This window comes from Haliotis rubra, unplaced genomic scaffold (genome assembly GCF_003918875.1).
Source record: "Haliotis rubra isolate DU_JTF1 unplaced genomic scaffold, ASM391887v1 Scf75, whole genome shotgun sequence".
In the NCBI taxonomy this organism is placed as follows: Eukaryota; Metazoa; Mollusca; class Gastropoda; order Lepetellida; family Haliotidae; genus Haliotis; species Haliotis rubra.
Genome location: NW_025767468.1, coordinates 2032559 through 2047760, shown reverse-complemented (window position 1 = coordinate 2047760; position 15202 = coordinate 2032559). Strand labels below are relative to the sequence as shown.

Sequence of the window (15202 nt, the reverse complement as noted above, 5' to 3'; positions counted from 1 at the left end):
TCAGTCTGGGCTAGTACAAGCAGCCGCACATACACATACACACGCATGCACGTCGTCATATGAGCGAAATATTCTCAAGCAAATTAAACCCAATTTCACCTCACCTCATATTACTACAGCTGATCACTCTTAATAAATCTTTCATGTTCATAGTGAATCTATATGTGTCATTCTATGACATTAATTTACTTTATCTGTTATAGCATGATATAATAACTTTTGTATTATGAAAGGATCAGATGGTCCATGAACCTTTTGTATAATATATTATAAATTTCAGCCTGGCAAACCAGTGAGTAATAGCATAAGCATGCTTGATTCCGGGCCATCAGGATCTGATGAACCACAGTCAAGTGACCTTGACCCATGACCTTCTGTCAGACTACTGGAGATTTGTTTACATTGAAATTCTGAATTGGACCAAACATTATCACAAACTTGCAAATGAATAAAATATTACTCTACTCTTTGATAAGGCAGAAACATTATGGGCAGTGACAATTTTCAACCCAACTTTGTTATACTTATTGTATGTTGAAAATCGTTTAGAATTTGTTTTCTTGAACCAAAATGATAGATCACCAATACTAGATGAAGAGAAAGGGTTACCTGTGATGGGAATAGTTATTCTTCTGGATGTGAATATTTTTTTCCTTTTGTATCACACAATAGCGTCCATGGTAACAGCTTGACTATATCTTTCAAACCTAATGTCATTTTAATTGCTTGTGTTGTTAGGGGAGGAAGGGTTAAGGGTTTTCTGTTGTGTTATTGTGGTTTAGGGAATAAAAACTTGCTACACAGGTTTGTTAATGGTGTGTAGTTATCTGCTATAGAAAAGAGGTTAGCAAGCTCCATGTTAAATTAAATGGATAACTGCCTCCATGTCAACATCAATAGGATGAAGTGAAGCTGAATCCTCCTGGGGTTTGCTTGTTGTTGCTGAGTAAAGATCACGTTTAATGACAGTGTTTAATGACAGGATTTAATGACAGGGTTGGCAGTGTGTTGCTGACTTGACATTTCTTTGTCAACACTGAAAAAATGTGTGTTGGAGGTGAGCAGAAGATGTAAGGCAGGTCGTGTCTGAAAATGCATTTAATCCTTGTATTTGTTTTAATTCTATTGAAGTGTAATGTTGGGTACATTCTGGTGTTGGAAAACTAGCACAGACCATGGATCAGGCTGCCATTATGTAGTGTATTACTGTTAGGATAATTAATGGGCTTCTTTTGCAAAGACATTTTAATAGACTGATATTGTATAGACTGATATATTGTATGCTCCCCAGGGAGTTGAGATTGAAAAATACGATGTGCCGTTGTGATGGATATCCAATGATCGAGGAAAAACAAAGTGCCTTTGAGCAGTTGTACTGGATATAGGTGCTATACAAATGTTTGTATGTATGTATGTATATGTATATTACTTTTCTGCCTAAATGACCTGTTAAATGAGTCGCCATCTGCCCATTGTTAAAAGTGGTAGTCCATAAGGAATTGTTACCAGTCCTTCCTGAATTTTATTCCAACACTGAGTCGTATCCTGTGCTTCCACTATGAGCCAGTTAATAAAAACAGAATTGTTGAAGTCTGTGGCATAACTGAATATGTGTCAAGATGACCTCACATGATTGCTCATGACATCCACCACTGGTGTGCCAGTCCCAGACTCTGTGATAAAGCCGTGATATTGCTGACTGTCGCTGAAAGCATCATGCACCCACTTCACTTCCAATCCTTTCACAAGCAAACACTTTCGCACTAATTTTACTGAGATATTCAGGATTATGCAATGTTCTGCCTTGTTTTTTTTAATCCCAATTGGATCCCCAAAGCTACAATATCGTGCTGAGGGAAGTGAATTTTTGAGAAACGTGAGAGGACTTTTGTCTTGAGCTCAGATTGATTTTCGGTTCATTAGAACTGACTGGGTAGAGAATTCCAAGCCTTGGGAGCCTGTGAGAGGAAATGGATTTTCAATCGACACAACCACAGACGCCAAGTAAAGTCAGAGAAATGGCTGGCTAGAAGGGCTATTTTTCTTTGAAATGAGACTTGTTTTTGTCTGAGATGGTAGTACAAAAAAGGTCGCCATGTTGATAAATATTTGTAAATGTCGAATAATATAAAATCTGTTAAAAGTCGTTAACCTTTTCACATAAATTGGGTTAAAATTCTTTTCATCTTTTGACATCATTTGGGTCATAGTTGCTCAAGGTTGTAGACTGCCTGTGGCCTTTGTGAGGTTGAGCTACTGTTAAATGAGATAAGTGAGTGTGAATATGGAATATAGTTATAACGCAGATGGAAATAATTATGCTCAGTCACTCAGTGTGTAGATGTCAGTGATAATTCCAGTATGTCACAGATTCCATAACTTGTAGGTTGCTGTTTTTTTCATGCAGTAGAAGTTGACATTACCAGGAAAATATGTGCAAAATAAACAAATCTTGGTTATGGTATATGCAGTGAATTGAATGCACATGAATACATGCATTTAAATTTGTCAACGCATATGTGCATCCCACATGCACATTGTGAGTACCGTGCTTCCTCTGTTAGACACATGCCTTCACTCCATGTGGACTTCTAATGATGCTGGTCCATATGCTCTGTATTGAACATAGGGGCCTGTCTTCTCTTAGACTTAGACACTGGGGGCGGTTGGGTATCCTAGTGGTTAAAGCGTTCGCTCATCATGCCAAAGACCAGGGTTTGATTCCCCACAATGGGTACAATGTGTGAAGCCCATTTCTGGTGTCCCCTGTCGTGATATTGCTGGAATATTGCTAAAAACAATGTAAAGCTAAACTCACTCACTATTACAGGGGTGGAAATAACCCATTGCCCGACGTCCGAGTCCAGTGTTATTTTCTGTCGGGCAAGCAAATTTGTATATCACACTGTACCGGTGTCCAGTTGATTTTCCAATGTTAATAATGTTGTTTATTTTAAAAATCAACCAGAAAACGGCCGGTATAGTGGAAAAATTATCAGGGCGAGGGATTTTACATGTGCTACTGTTCCGGAGTACACTAGCAATTTTAAAGTTATTTCCACCCCTGTATTAGACAACGAGGCGCTAATACAATTTACCAAAGACAGACTGACAGATAGTTTTAAGCAGTAAGTCAGCCATAGGTCCATAATACAGTCAGTTTTTGGTTGCATGAATCACACATGTCAGTGCAATGGTTGATATAGTTCCTCTTAGCTGTTATACTTATTATACATATGGACATTTACTGCATCACAGTTTTGGGATGAAATAATTTCAGTAAAAGATGTTACAGTGGGACTTGTAGACTAGCGCTTAGTCTTGGAATATAGATAATTGTAACAAATATACCCATTTAAATTGAAAAGGAGCCCCAGGGAGACCAGAGCTTCATAACCTGGACAAATCTAGACTTGCTTCATTTAGGGCTTTAGCATTGCAGGGAGGGCTAGGCTGTAGGGAAAGTTATATGGTGCAGGGACTGTAGACAGACTATGGGACTTGAAATAATGTTTATGATACATACTTCTTAGAGCTGAGAAATGCTGACATATTAGCAATGTATGAAATTCATCGTCAATAAAAGATTTTCTCCTGTCTATACAATATTTACATCATCATTAGTGTATGGGACATTTGTGTATCTCCCAAAATCAACTGCCAATATAAACCTACTACATCTGAAACAATTTATACATGGTTTCAGATCTAGAGCGATAGGGAATGTAAGATACTTTTCCATATGGGAGTGAGTGAGTTAATATTTATCGTCACATCAGCAATATTTCAGCCATATACAACAGGGATGTAAAGTTCTTTTAATAGATTGAATCAGATAAACTGGTGACAAAACTGTACCATGATTGTTAAAGGCTGTCAAATGATCTTTGTTTTATAAGGTGAAAGGATTTCTTCACATTACCAACATCTTCTATAATATGATGATTAATGACCTCTTCCTGCAATAGTGAGTGAGTGAGTGAGTTTGTTTTATGCCGCACTCAGCAATATTCCAGACCAGATGAACAGCATGAGCATCAATCTGCGCAATTGGGAACCGATGACATGTGTCAACCAAGTCAGCGAGCCTGGCCACCCGATCCCGTTAGTCGCCTCTTATGACAAGCATGGGTTACTGAAGATCAATATTCTAACCCGAACCTTCACGGGTATGCAATACATCTTTTATGATTGTAGAATTTGGATTTGGTAAAGAAATGCCTTCCCATTGTGTCAGCATTACACAGACTGTAGACCATACCGCCACTAGATCCCATATAGCTGGAATATTACAGAGTGCGGCATTAAACAACCAACCAAACAAACCATTAGGTTCTAGGGCTGGAAATGTATGAACAACCTTGTGTTCAGTAGAGGAAATACGGTATTTAAGTTCATGTTTTGCGACGTAATTTACCCATCCCTACAAGCATGTGTCCAGAATGAGGATTGTTGTCGGGCTTTAATGTGTTGTAGAAATAACACCAAAAACGTTTGCCAAGTGTATAAACTGAATACTAGAGGAAATACGGTATTTAAGCTCATGTTTGTTTATGCATTAATTTACCCATCCTTACAATCAAGTCTCCAGACCGAGGATTGTTCTCAAGGTTTACTGTTTAGCGGAAATAATAGCCCAAAAGTTTGCCAAGTGTATAAATTGAATAGAAAAGTTTGCCAAGTGTATTTAATTGAAAGGACCACTGCAAGTGTAGCCAGTCGGACCTGTCTCCTGAGAGGTAAAGACTCTGCTTGATGAAGACAGCATTCTTGAGAAATGAGAAGGCATCAGTGTTTATCACAGGCTCTCTAACAAGTAGGACAGCTCTGTTGGGCATTTTGACAGAATCTGGTAATACTGACTGGAACAACCAGATGAACTCCTCTGAGTCTAGTCTGTCTCACAGTCCCTGAACCACATTATTTTCCCTACTGCATAGACTTTCTGCAATGGTTAAGCCCTAAATGAAGCAAGTCTAGATTTCCTCAGGTTCTGAATCTCTGGTCTCCCTGGGGTTCCTTTTCAATTTAAATGGGTTTGTTTGTTACTATCAAAATTATATATATTCAGAGACTAAGCGTTAGTCTTCTCTCAGTCCCACGCTTCTCTGCCAAGTCACCCTGTTCCTGTTGGAGGTATCTTGGCACAGCTTCTAGAAAGGTGTTGGAACTGATTGCTAATTTGCCGTTTGGCAGGATCAAAAACACCCATTAGTTTTGTGTATGGTGTTAGCCTAGACAGGTATTTGTGGTTTACCCTTGCCAACAATCGGTGCTTTCAATGCTCTTTTGAGAGGAATCGGTCTTAGAATTCCTGGGTTACATCTCATACAAACCATGACATATATTGATATAGAGTCATATTAGTCCCTGTCATGAAGTATTGTGTGTGTGAAAATGGAATATCACTGTCAGATTGATATGAGGATATTGACCTCTTTGATCACTGAGGCAGACAGTGTGATCAATTATGTGACACTTCAGTCAGCGTTCTGACGTTATATTCACATGGTCCCTGTTTTGAACGTTTTGGCGTCAATATTCCTATATGACATAATGGTGATCTGAGTTCACAAGGTTCTGGAGTCTTCTTATTGATTTGTAGTCATTGCATTTTCTCTCATGCTATAAACTAATCAGTTATTTTTATTTTAATATCATTATCTGAGTGATTGAGCCATTTTTATGTTATTCTTTAGAAACAAGTATATTTTTAATGTTTTCTTCTATTGAATGGTTGCGTGCAGAAACAATAAAATGAGCTGTTTTGTGATTAATTATATGGTCTGTCAGATGGGAAACATTGAAAAACAGTAACAAAGGTGGACATCTAAACAAGGAAAACCTGCTCAAAAGAAGTTCAGGAACATTTGTCATGGAAATGACAGAATAACTACAGTGTTTTAAAAATGAGTGTTGCTTATCTTCTTTCAGTGTGTCGCTATTTATGGAGCCTCTTTGCTTTCGTTTAGTGCACAGATGCAGTGAGTGATTTTTGCTGTAATGGCAGCGTTTTAATATTTGAGTCTGGACAAGAAAGAAACAGTGACGTGAAGCAAGGGACTTCTTCAAATTATTCTTTCACCGGTAACAGTTATGCAGGGATTTGAAAGGTTGAGGAAGTAGTGAACAGATTCAGCTCTGTCCACAAAAGATGCTGTGTAGAGGTCCTTTGACCTGTGTATTCATATAGGTTTTGATAGCTCTGTCCACAAAAGATGCTGTGTAGAGGTCCTTTGACCCGTGTATTCATATAGCTTTTGATAGCTCTGTCCACAAAAGATGCTGTGTAGAGGTCCTTTGACCCTTGTATTCATATAGCTTTTGATAGCTCTGTCCACAAAAGATGCTGTGTAGAGGTCCTTTGACCTGTGTATTCAAATAGCTTTTGATAGCTCTGTCCACAAAAGATGCTGTGTAGAGGTCCTTTGACCTGTGTATTCATATAGCTTTTGATAGCTCTGTCCACAAAAGATGCTGTGTAGAGGTCCTTTGTAGATAGCTCTGTCCACAAAAGATGCTGTGTAGAGGTCCTTTGACCCGTGTATTCATATAGTATTCTAGCTTTGATAGCTCTGTCCACAAAAGATGCTGTGTAGAGGTCCTTTGGTCCTTTGATAGCCCTGTATTCATATAGCTTTTGATAGCTCTGTCCACAAAAGATGCTGTGTAGAGGTCCTTTGACCCGTGTATTCATATAGCTTTTGATAGTTATGTCCACAAAAGATGCTGTGTAGAGGTCCTTTGACCCGTGTATTCATATAGCTTTTGATAGCTCTGTCCACAAAAGATGCTGTTTAGAGGTCCTGTCCTTTTGATAGCTCTGTCCACAAAAGATGCTCCACTCCACTCCACTCCACTCTTGTCATGAAAGGTTGATAACATTAACCTACATGTGCGGATTTGATAGTGGCCATTATATCATTATGACAGCCGTGGCAGAGACAAAAACATGGTCAACCTATATAGAATCACAAGGGAATTATTGACCATAATAGCTGGCTGACCGCTGAGTGACTCTTCCTTGACCCCACTGTCCAGTGCAGACACAGACCAAAACAAAGTGGGCATGGTCATTGTCCTTTTGAGGCTTGGCCCTCCATAGACATTTGGAAAAGTCTTTTCAATAACTGACTATTCATGACGTAACCAACACACCTTAAATGCGTAACATGGCTCAAGGGGTCACAGGGTCAATGTCCAAGGGCATTTATTGACATTTAAGGTGTCTTATATTATTTATCGAGACAGATTACATTTCCTCGCTTGAGGTACTAATTGCTACCTGGTTGGACTGGTATGTTGTCCAGGTATCTCAAGCAAAATCTTCAAGGAAGCCATTTTGTGTTGATTGAGTGGTTGAACCTTGTGCTGAGTCAGGTAGCAGACTAATATATTGCTTCAATAAATACACACACGAGGCTCTTTCATATAACTTGGCTACACAGCTCTAGATTTATTGTTGGTGGAAAACAATCATGTCCCTTGAGATGCAAGGAAAGAAGATTGAGAGTAGACCAGCGGCCTTCAATGAAATATGTCTAAGCACAGACTCATGTTTGATTCATCTATGAAACAAAATAATGTTCAGGTTTTTATTTTGGACCTAGATAACAACTAGTCTCTGAAATGAACATATTTTATGGGAAAAAACAGTTCATAATTAAAAAAAATAGAATATAATAAAAAGGAACCCTGAATCTGTGGAAATCTAGACTTGCCATATAATCTAAGCTTGCATGGTCTTTCTTGGATATGTGTGTTTGATAAGAAGCCGAGAATCTCCTCGTCTTCTGGAGTGTTGGAGATGTGCTTGGTATCTCCTCAGAGGTTTTTGTTTATGGTGTGCACGTTTTGATAAAGAGATAAGAGATAAAATATTAATTGTGCAAACGTTCCATACAGAAACAGAGACAATATTTTATAAACTACATAAACAAGATATATAATGAATCACATATATATGATGAGCAACAAAACATTTAATAATACAAATGTGTATAATAATAATAATGGCCTAGGACAATCAGATCTTCTATATTTGTTTAAAGTTGTACATGTGGTAGCAAATAATTTCTGTACTATTTGGATGATTATTTCTAAAAAAGAGGTGAAATTTTTCAGTGGTAGTAAGTCTGAGAAAGTTATTAATTTTAGAGGAAAGGGAGTTAAATAAGGACTTTCTTGCATCTGAATATTTAGTGCAACACATGAAATGGTGTTGTTTTGTGAGAATAGTTAAGAGCCTGCCAACTTAAGTATTTAACTGATACATAGTGATGTTTAATTGGTTCTCACTTGTGTTTTTGATGTGATTACAATTAGGAATTCAGCTGTTCTGTCATATTCAGTACTGTGATGGGTATCTTTGTAATGTATAAACTAAACCTGTTAACCGTTTGTCATCTTGGACAGCTTCTTGGTATAACTATGTACATGTTCTGCACCCACTGATATATGAAACTAAGTGTCAGTTTTAATGTTGGCTAAAGTGTGAGCGACATGTTTCATTAAAAGTTTCAGATGCTTCTTTAAGTCTTACCTATAATTAATTCAGAAGCATCCTCAGTGACCCAGCACAAGGTAAACGGTTTTGGTGGTGAGACATTCATTTGAAATGCCCAAGGTTATTAGTTCCAGTAGTACTGGTAGTTTAAACCATTCTACAACAGCTTCTTGTCAAGGACTAGTGAACAGACTTCGAATAAAGAGAATAATAAGAAGAAAGAGTGAATGAGTTTGGTTTTACGCCACACTCAGCAATGTTTCAGCTATGTGGTGGCGGTCTGTTAATAATTGAGTCTGGACCAGACAATCCAGTGATCAACAGCATGGACATGGACCTACGCAATTGGGATACGATGACATGTGTCAACCTAGTCAGCGAGCCTGACCACCCGATCCCATTAGTCTTCTCTTATGGCAAGCATGGATTACTGAAGATCAATTCTAACGTGTATCTTCACGGGTTAATAAGAAAGATGGCTAAATCTGAACAATGTTGGAAAGACTTCATAGACACCAGGACCCAATGACCAGCTTATTCTGGTTACCTTGTCTCCTTCCTTGAAGCAATCTATGCATGAAGCTGATAAAAAACTTCCTATACTTATACACAGACTTAAGACAGTTATAGTGGTGTGATTCTTCCAAGATGCAGTTACGTGACAGCAGTCTGTGGCATGACCATAGTTCATGTATTTGACAATGCTGGCAAAGTTGCCAACAAAAATATTCACCATGATGCCATGCTATACACCATGTTATCATGTCATGTCATTCTTTATAACATGTTATATGCCATGTTATCATGTCATTCTATATAGCATGTTATAACCATGATGTCATGTCATTCTATATAACATGTTATACACCATGTTATCATGTCATGTCATTCTATATAACATGTTATAATCCATGTTATCATGTTGCACACCATTCTGTACAACATGCTAAACACGTTATACACGCTATACACCATGTTACACCCCATGACATACGCTCCATTAACCATGTCATACATTATGTTACACGCTGTGCAATGCACAGTGTTCGGCACACTACAGTACAGAGCAGCTGAACCAGCCTGACCTGATGATCCACCTCATCCTCCATATATTCAGGACAAACACCACTGAGCAAAGTCATCACAAATCTACACAAAACAGACCAATATTTCCACCTTGTCCTCGCCATTACAATCTATCAGTGTGCCAGAGGCATCGTGTGTGATACATGGAAAGTCTGTTACGCATCTGCAAGTGGCCGAGGCATATTGGATTATTCTCCATCACTGCACTATGGCCTATCTGAACTGATGGGCTCTGTGGTCCATATGTATGCATTACGCTGCATTATCCTTAGGTGTTCTCCATCAATATTGAAGCAATATCAAATGATTCACCCGTCTGTCTGACTCTGTCAGCTTTGTCTGTGCGAGCATAAATATTTCATAATAATGGATCTGGTTTGTGTTTTGGTTGCTGTTGCCTGTGGAATCCTTGGGTGGAGTAGAGATAGCCAAAGGCATATGCACTGCAGTTTCTGACACTGAGGCTTAAGGGTCTTGGAAATAATGCTGTTTTTGAAAATTCATGATGGAGAGATCTGTATGTAATGGTTCTAAAGCAGAAAACTTCTCAGTCATAATTTGAACACTGTATATTGGTATTTGGTGCCATGGTAGGGATGTCATGGAGTCAGGTATTGGTACAATGTGATACTTTTGTATTTAAGGTTGACATGTTATATTTTTGATAATATTTTGTAGAATACTGTGTTTCCTGCTAATAACCAACATATTACATCGGTGCCAGTTATGCTGTATTTTGGCTGTCATCACTATAAAATCATCAGATTTTCACAGAAGTTCTATTCACTGTTATCCATAATCACTTAAATGGATAATTATCGTTCACTGCCTGAGTAGAAACAAATCCACATGTCTAGTAAGCTCAACTGATCATTAGTCCCAATAATACCGCTAAACTCTACTAATAAATTGTTGCCTCTAGGCAAACTCAGAAGTTGAAACACAGATTGTAAAGATGACATACAACTATGTCAGTTTTGTCTGTGCTGGCATAGAGTGAGTGAGTGAGTGAGTATGGTTTTACGCCACTTTTAGCAATATTCCAGCAATATCACAGCGGGGGACACCAGAAATGGGCTTCACACATTGTACCCATGTGGGGAATCAAACCCGGGTCTTCGGCGTGATGAGCGAACGCTGGCATAGAGGCACTTTGGAAGATCCAAAGTGTAATTTCTATTTCTGAAGCCAATTTTCGTTGGGGATTTCAAGAAGAATGGGTCTTGTTGTATACCATGCCTGGCGTAAGAATTCCTGAGGATTGCTTGGATCCCTTACATTTGGATGCTCACGCCATCAGTAACTGTTTTCTCTTGTCCAGATGATTGGGATGACAGAGTTGAACCATAGCCACTCACTCACCCAACTCAAGGAGTCAGTCAGGGTCACTAATATTAATAGTCTTGAATAGGATGCTGAAGGAAATAATATTTCAAGACTGACAAGTGTTGAGAAAATTGACAGCCATGTGCTGTGCATCTTTAAAGTCCTATGTATTCGGTGTAGAATTGGGGCAGTGGGGTAGCCTAGTGGTAAAGCGTTCGCTCGTCATGCCAAAGACATGGGTTAGATTCCCCACATTGGTACAATGTTTGATACCCATTTCTGGTGTCTCCCGGCGTGATATTGCTGGAATATTGCTAAAAGCGGCGTAAAACCAAACCCACTCACTCGCTGTGTAGAATTGAGTTGTTACTGCTTGTCTCCCATACGGGATAGCCTTCATTGCATCAGCAATATTTACATCCTGGTGAAATCTTGCTGATGTGGCATGTTTAGTAATCGCTCACACTGAAATATTGATTGCTGCAGTAACGATGCTGTTTTTCTAGCCTGTTGTTGTCATGTTAATTTGGTAAGGACATGCGACAGAAGAATCAACCATTCGTATTGTACTTCCTCTCCTATGGATTATCGCAACCACTGTGCCTGAAAACACGGATGCAGGTTCACGCAGGTTGGTTTGAATTAAGTTGGATTTCAGGTAGAAATTATGGATGTCTGTTTATTATTAGGCTCCTGTTTACTCCTGATCCCAGAGTAAGATCTGCAACAAGGTGGCCCAGTCACATCCCTGCATCCCTGTGGTGTCCCAGAAACCTAGGAATCTCAGATTTTCTTTTTTGTTTAAGTTTGTATGCATCATGTCGTTATTCAAAGAAGAAAATGTCAAACATGAACATCACCACCTCTAATTCTTGTACTACAAAAAGATGGTCTTTTAGGAAGCTGTGTTTGTCCTGATTCAAACCCTCTTAATTTCTCTCTCCTCTCCTGTCCCTCTCTCCCCTCTCTCTCTCTCTCTCTCTCTCTCTCTCTCTCTCTCTCTCTCTCTCTCTCTCTCTCTCTCTCTCTCTCTCTCTCTCTCTCTCTCTCTCTCTCTCTCTCTCAGTATATTCCAGTTTAACCTGACGTCAGGGGCAGGTCTGTCTTCTCACTCGAAATGTCCTTTTTAAATGAACCTTACAGTTGATAGTTACCCTATTTACATTTCACATTGCTCAGTTTAATATCAGTTTTATGGCTGGAATTCATTTCAACAGTCAGGACTGACTGGTAAACAGGGAGCAGACCAACAACAGAGCTATTCTCACCTGGCTGATTGTGGTTGTAGGTTGTCCGTAGTACAATGTATCTATAAGAATGTTTGACACTGGTTTAAGTCAAGCCTTGATTGATAGCCACATAATGACAGCATTTGTTTCACTACTGAAAAAACGTTGTAGAAAATCAAAGTGGTGTGAGTTGAAATCAATAGGTGTTAACTATATCCTTTTGCATATGTTTAATATATCTTTTAACATAGCTGCTTCTTTTAGACTATCATCTAGTCTCTGAAATAATCATATATTACAGAAAAAAGGTTCCTGAAGGTTTCTTAGATCATCATCATCATCAAGGGGGTGGTGGGGTAGCCTAGTGGTTAAAGCGTTCCCTCGTCACGCTGAAGAGCCGGGTTCAATTCCCCACATTGGTACAATGTGTGAAGCCCATTTCTGGAGTCCCCCGCTGTGATATTGCTGGAATATTGCTAAAAGCGGCATAAAACTAAACTCACTCATCATCGACATCCACTGCATAAAATATCCATTACCTAGATTCAGGCTTCAGACAGTGGATAGGCCATGTTGTTTATGTACTACAAGACTGACCACCACTGTGAGTCAGTTCAGTCTATTGTCTTCAGATGCCTCGCAATAGTCAAGCTATATATTACAACCTGTCATTTGACTTCTGGAAATGCCGAGGAGGTGGCCTTGTTTTATTGTTATTTGCGGAATATAGTGAAGTGTTTTATGGTTTTATAAAGTCAGTGTATTGTAAAACATATGGCCTGAAGTTAATCTGGTTTTTTTAAACACAAGTTTGTGAAACATTTTAGTTGGTCATAAAAGTACCAAGACAGGGTTGGATTTAAAAACTTTGAACTAGCTCTAGCTCTAGGGTAGTCTGAAAATGCAAACTTCAGCCTCATATTTATACCAACTTGCCTCCAGTGTATGTTAATATTTTGCTGCTTAAAGAACACAGACTTCAGCAGTAAAACAGAATGAGGAGGAAATGGTTTAGAGCAGTGACTCAGATAACTTTTCATGTCTTGAAAATTTATGTAGGAAGATCAAATGACTTTATACCAAAAGATAATTTTATATTGAGCACTGAGCCTGTTTTTGTCTGGTACAACAAGGTTATTGTCTATCGGGGCAGATAGGTTTCATTTCCTTAAATCCCTGAAGAAAGTCCATCAAACCTCTCCTAAGATTCCTGACCACATGTGTTAAGCGGTATTATGGGATGTTATTTTGTTTTATATGGGAGGGATTGACTGCTTTGCTGAAAGGCAAGATGACCTGTACTGTGTGAAACACCTGGGCAACCACACATTCATCTCCGTGCTCTCAGCAGGGGAAGGATAATGGAAGTGCACTTACTTATTCACACTTTAATGAATGACTCAGTGTTCTAAGGTCAAAGGTGGGCCCTGATAAATGAATGAGATGTGACGTAAGGCTGTCAAGTTGAAAGGGATGTTACCTTGATGTAAAAAAATGAGTATCAATCATAATGTATTTTTCTTTACACTGCTAGCGCTTCATTTAAGGGAATGGCTGGGAGCAGTCATTGTTCCTTAATAATAGTAATAATAATAATAGGGACATTTGTAATGCACTGAAGTCCACACCACGGAGGAGCACGCTCAAAGCGCTACAATCTGATTATTATTACCCAGGATAACCTAAGCTGCTTGTGAGGCACTAGAAGGTGAATAGTCACATGCCTTGTCCCACCGGGTACCCATTTTCTGCTGGGTATCATTCATGCCTTGTGATAGTTTTAGTCAGATACATCCATTGTGTGATTATGGCAATGTGAGTTGTTATTTTAATGTTTTTTTAAAGTTATTAATTTGAAATGACATTTTGTTGTTCGCAACAGCTGTTTGTTTCAACACATGCAAATAGGCCGATTTTGAAATGTTATCAGAATACTTTTGTGAAGTAATAGCATTGTCATACAAATTGTTATTCAATAATGTGGGAAATAGGCATTTAGATGGCTCAACTGCATTCTGCATTTAGATCTGCTTTCAGATGCCTTGGCATACTGAATGCCTGAAATTGGTATTTTCCAGAAGTCGAGGTGTTGTGACATTATAGAGACCTGAGTGTTCTCATGTTCTTTTCCCTGAAATCTTTATCTACAAATCTCTGAAGTATGCACAGTAAATATACCCTACTGTGTATGTTCATTCTCGTGCCAAAACTGTTTCTCAGAGGTTGAGGAATGCTATTTGTCCTTGAGTGACCTTCCTCTGAAATTGTTTTGGGTAAATCAGTCAATTTCAAGTCCCCATGGTTGATAGTCTGGCCTGTGAATGTTCTCATTGAGCCCTCTGTCTGCACAGAGATTCGTATTGATTTGAGCTGAAGCTGTCAACAGCAAATGCTTTCATACTTTCCTGTGTTGCTGCTTCTTGAGGGAGATGGGAGCGCCTCTTTGGTCTTCTGGACAGAGGGCCTGCCTGGAGAGCAGATGGTCGGTGGATTGATCCCTGGCCTCGTCATACCAAATGATGTTAAAAGACGGTGGTGGTTGTTTTCTGTCAGGCATTGGCATTAAGGGGATAAAACCACCACCACCATCATCATCATCATATCATCATCATCATCATTATCGTCGTCGTCATCATCATTGTTATCACCATCTTCGTCATCATTATCACCATCATAAGCAGCAACATCATAAGTGCAATGATCTTGAACTGGACGTTAAATTTAATAATTTTATTAACACCTTTCCTTGCCTTTGGTCTCCATTCAGTGTTTCCAAGGAGCCATTTGGTCTGGTGCCACAACCACAGATGGAAGACAATGTGTCCTTTTGTTGTAATATTGTCAACTGTGTGTCTCTCTTTATGTGTCACATTTGATTTTTTAAAATCTTGACAGGTTATTTTCATAGGTGAAGGATGTTCCAGTTATGCACCATCAATTGCTTGTCAAACATGCAACTTTTTCACAAGCCATAATTAACAAGTTGCCTTCACCTGTGTCAGAAGGAAAATGCCTGCTGCTATTAAAACTGGTTCTTGCCTCAAAAGTTTATTGA

The 15202-nt window shown here is 38.9% G+C and overlaps 1 protein-coding gene across 1 annotated transcript in view; it reads left to right on the top strand.

Annotated features, from left to right (window-relative positions):
* Positions 1-15202, top strand: part of LOC124260084 (microtubule-associated serine/threonine-protein kinase 3-like) — a 194952-nt gene that overhangs the window by 38038 nt on the left and 141712 nt on the right.